Genomic DNA, 4,761 nt, shown 5'->3' with positions numbered 1-4,761 from the left:
TCAGTGCAGTGCTTTCATGGTTTTGCTTTGCATCTTGCTGATGACGCTTGCCTACCTCCCCATACCACTTCTTGAGGTTGTTGGATACTCCAAATTCCAGAAAGGCTTTGTCAGGGGTCTGCAACATTGCCCTGGTCTCTAACTTCATGGGACAGTTTGGATGGCTAAGGATAGTGTTCAGAGCACACTCAGTTAGTCCCTTGTGGTTGTTTTTCTGGGACTTAAGATGTTTATCAGGTGCCAACCCTGCCCATGCCCCTTTCGATCTTGTAAATACAATAGTTTCTTTTTCAACCTCATTCACATCCAAGCACCATTGTAGTTCCCCTTTTCCCTGCCTTTCCAAGCAGGCTTCCTACCAAAATGATACACTTCCATACATGTCCCATCCACAGCAATGAAAGACACATGAGGTAGTTCACTTTCAGAACTTGTCCCCATTGTGGAGGAAAGCATCTGCCTAGCTTTGAATGGTGGCGTTCTAGTTGAATGTGCTGCCACCTGTAGCTTGTTTTCACCTCAGGGAGTTGGTATTTGCTGGCCTTGTTCCTATGATTAGGGGCGGGCTGGGCCACGTTCTGGCCCCGCATATGTATATGGGATTCTTTTGTGTGGGGTGAGGTGTCAGTCGTTTGTAGTGTTAATCTTGACAGCATTAGTTCACTGTGTGGGTAGGCACAATTAATTTGCTACTCTTTGTGACAATGACAGCCTGAAGAGCTGTCCTATGGAACTGCTCTGGTTAGGGCTGGGCATAGTATAGATAAATGCACTAGACCTCTTGGAAATGCACTTTGTGAAGAAGGACTTACCACCATGGGGAAATTGCGTCAAGGCATTATATTTGAGGATAGGTGCTTTTAAGGGTTAGTGTTTGCCCTAAAGCTCCTGTATGCTGTGCTGAACCTGTGCTTCTCTTCTGGGTGTGTATGGCCTTCATAAGTTTGTATTGAAAGTATTATTGGCTCTCTTTCATCAAGGATCTGCTGGTGGGACTCTCTCTAGTGTTGATATGTAACTGCAGAAGCAGTGCTTGCTGACTCCATTCTGCATGTTCTGAAGGGGGAGGTAGGGAGCCACCTCTGTGCTTTGGCCAATTCAGCACTAGTCTTAGATCTTCCTTTTCCCCCTGGGGAAGCCTCTATAACAAGTGACATGTTACATTAGGAAGACAGTAATGCTATTTTCCAGCATTGCTTTAGTTTCTCATATCTTAAGGGAGAGGCCTGGCTTTGTTCTGAGCCCTGGTTTTGAAGTCTTCATACTGAGTTTGAGCTATCACAATTTTTGTGTTGTCCCTGTTTTGGTTAAACAGCATTTTACAAGTCTGAAACTTGTAAATAATTCTTTATCCTACAGTCAGCTACTTCAATAACAGAGAAAATAATAAAGGAAACTACTCTACCAAGTTTCCTTCCTGTTCTAGTGATCACTTCATTTTAAAACCTCTTCTTGTTTTTTAAAGATATATTTTTAAAAAAATCTCTGGACCAGTTCACATCTTCACACTGCAAGTTCCAGAGTTTGTAAATAGTATTTTTCCTTCCTGTTGTCAGATTTTGTTTTTATAAAGTAATTTTTTTTGCTCCAGAAGGAATGAAAAATATTGAAGGGCATGGTTTTCTCAGTATATCAGCATTGTGGTTAGTTTCAGACAGCTTAAGTGCGAAGCACAGTCTTGTTCAATAGCAATAAGGTTTCCAAGTTCATGTTCTTTCAAGTTAAACAAAGGGACATGGTTGTGACTGTTCTTTGAACAAGTACTTTTCATGTCTGAAGGGATTTGCCTTCAGGTCTGCTTGCATCCTGACTGAGAGTACAAAAAGAACTAGTTGTCTAATTCGAGTCCCTACTAGTCACATGCCTATATGTGGCCTCATGCATTTCTGCATGTGTCTGTACACGCACATGTGCTTGTGTGCAGCCTGTCAGTACAGAAGTAGCTAGAACTGAGACATACTGGCAAAGCTGTGCAAAGGAACATCTACAGGGCTTGTTGGGAAAGTACCCATACTGTCAGAGCTGATGAATTCAAATGGATTTCATCATAAGAGTTCTTTCTAAGCCAACCCTTTGGGCATGTAGCAAAATCAGTTTCTGCAGCTTGACATTTGCTTTGGATTGAAAGCAAATCTGCAGAGTAAAAGTGCCTTCTAAAAGGCACTGACAGACATGGACAGACCCGAAGGTATGAAGCTGGGGGATTTTCCTTCAGCAGCTCTATCCCCAGTTGAAGGACCTGGTTAACTATTAGTTCACACTTGCATGTTTCAAACAAGTGGAACACGTTGGATTTATTGCAGTAACTATGTGAGGCTCAACCAGTAAAGAATATATGGAAGTCTTGCCAAGCAGAGGGCATAGTTTGCTGCTCCTAGGTTTTACTGTTTATTTGGGCTATAGGGGAAGTTTGTTTGTAGGCCAGAGAAAAGTTCATCCAAGAGTCTGAGGCAAGTAAATTAGAGATGTTTGAAAACACCCCTTTGGCCCTTTTTTGCCTTGCAACAAAAGGAAATGAATCTACTCAATACAGGTTAGCTTGCCGTGTGGCTTTTGTACAATATTCCATCCCACTCTGTTCGTTAAATGAATGGGACAATGCATTTCTAAAGAGAGGAAGCAGCATTTGTTGTTACACTGCAGCCAATCTCCAAACTATCAAGGCAGCTCCAACTATCAAGGCAGCTCTCTGGTCACATTTATGGAAATTTGCAACTGCCCTCTTGGTTCTACCTCATTAGCTAAAGTAAAATCCTTGAAGACAATAATTGGACTGTTTTCTGCCATTTAGTGGTCTTGCCACAGTACTGGAAGCTATATTGCAGGTGTTGTGTAAATACCTAGAGTAACTTTGCAAATCAAAATAGCTCAAGATGACATTTGTTTGGCTTTGAACAATGAAACGTAAAGGGAATTTGCTTTTTAATGCAATTTCTAGCTCATCAGAAGACAGTGTAAGCAGTCCTATATTGAAATGCATAGAGGAGCCATGATGAGAGTTAGAGCATACTTCAATAAAGGGGGTGCTGAACTGGACAGACGAAGCCATTTTGCATGCATTTATATACATTCAGGTCCTCTTCTGGAGGCTCGTGTAAATAATCCCTTCCAGTCTGTTCTCACTGGAACAGCACAGTTTGTTTGTTGCCCTTTACAGCTTGCTGACACTTTTTTGTCCAATAGTGTTGACTCCTGTAGCAGGACTTTGCACGTACTGTGTAGTTGCCTTCATGTAGATGATAAATCAGCTTTTCAGCCTTCTGGAATACATAGCCAGCTATCTCTCTAGCAATACATAGGAACTGCTAGCACTGGTGTATGAACAACATGAGGGGTTCCCTTATCTTACAAGTAAGGGCCAAACGAGAGTTCTTCAGATAAGTACACTCTTTCTTTTGTATTGGTGGCAGCTGCTGCCTTGGAAGTGTCTCTTCCTTTCCTCAGCTAGAGGTTACTAGTGCACTGTGCTTTTTGTCAATAATTGATCTTGCCCTTTCAGTTGGAACAGGAGCCACCTTCCCTTTACTAGCACTTTTGTAGCCTGGACCAGCTGCATGATCTTTCTGAAATATCGGTTCATATATTTCCCTGTGAGTGGTGGAGAGTTGCACTTTGGATAACGTTCAGTCTAGATGACTCCAAAGAAGGCCCTCCCATGGGGAAAGTATTGCTCTATACATTTGATCCTCTTTTCCCATGATCTGTTTCTGCACCTGAAGGAAGTTCAAGTAAGAAAACGTAACCTGGCTTCTGTTGAGCACTGGTGAAGAGACTGAATGTCACTTCTGATTTCTGTAGCCTTACCCACCTGCCTGCAGCTGTTTCCATGTATATCCTGTCCCTCTACAGAGGACCAAACCACAAATCAGATCAGAGCCCAATTGCCTGCCTGCTTCTCCCAGGTTGGGTTAGATGGTGTAGTTTTAGAAGGCCAACAAGAATAGTTCCTGCTGGGGAAGGGTGCTTTAGCTAGCCAATCTCTCATTTGAGAGCCACACCAGCAACTTGCCATGAGCCCTTGGAGCGCACCTTGACTACACATTCTGCTGCTATTGGTTTATAACGTGAAGGTGCAATCTGTGGGCATATGCTGCTCTACACCAATGCAAGGGAGCCTGCTTTATTGCTTGCTGTAAAAGGGCCTCCACAGTCCATAACCTTTTGGGTTTAAAAGAAGAGGCAAGTTTTGTTGGTTTCGTGGACTACTTTTTGATCTTCTGGGGTGGGGCGGGGGGGGAGAGAAGGGGGGCCTCTAGGCCTATGTATTTTGCTTGTTTTACAGTAACTCTGGAAAGAATAATCCAAGTCAGGTTCAGGCTTTGGTTGTATTTGTACTATTATTGCATGCTTATCTCAGGAGCAAAATATTGTTTTTTATACTTTGAAAAGTCTAGGTGCAGAATGGTCTCTATGAGAACTGCTTGAAAAGGGAAGAAATGTTACTGTGAGAGCAGGGAGCAGAACTGCACCCTACAGGAGTGATCCCCATCTGTCCCTTTTGACTTGTCTGGGAGGGATGCAGCATCACATTACAAATTTCTTGTATTTTTTTCATAGTCTGTTTCAGTGCCACTTTACTGGGCCAAGTTGAGCTTTCAGGCATGAGAAATAACAGTATCTGTATTCCATACACTGCACCCCTGGCTCTCCTGTTGTGTATAAAGTCATATGTGTATATAAATAAACTGCTAGACATTTAGTTGAGGGGCATGTGTCTTTCTATGGGTATCTTCTGCTCTACCAAGCTTAAAACCTAGTTCA

General features: G+C 42.7%; 1 protein-coding gene across 1 annotated transcript in view; it reads left to right on the top strand.

Moving 5' to 3' along the window:
• AMT (aminomethyltransferase) overlaps positions 1–4,761 on the top strand; it is a 200,878-nt gene that overhangs the window by 166,091 nt on the left and 30,026 nt on the right. The gene's annotated exons all lie outside the window — the stretch shown is intronic.

Source organism: Elgaria multicarinata, chromosome 3, assembly GCF_023053635.1.
Source record: "Elgaria multicarinata webbii isolate HBS135686 ecotype San Diego chromosome 3, rElgMul1.1.pri, whole genome shotgun sequence".
NCBI lineage: Eukaryota > Metazoa > Chordata > Lepidosauria > Squamata > Anguidae > Elgaria > Elgaria multicarinata.
Note: the sequence above shows the minus strand (reverse complement) of the source record. Positions and strands in the feature narration are given on the sequence as shown.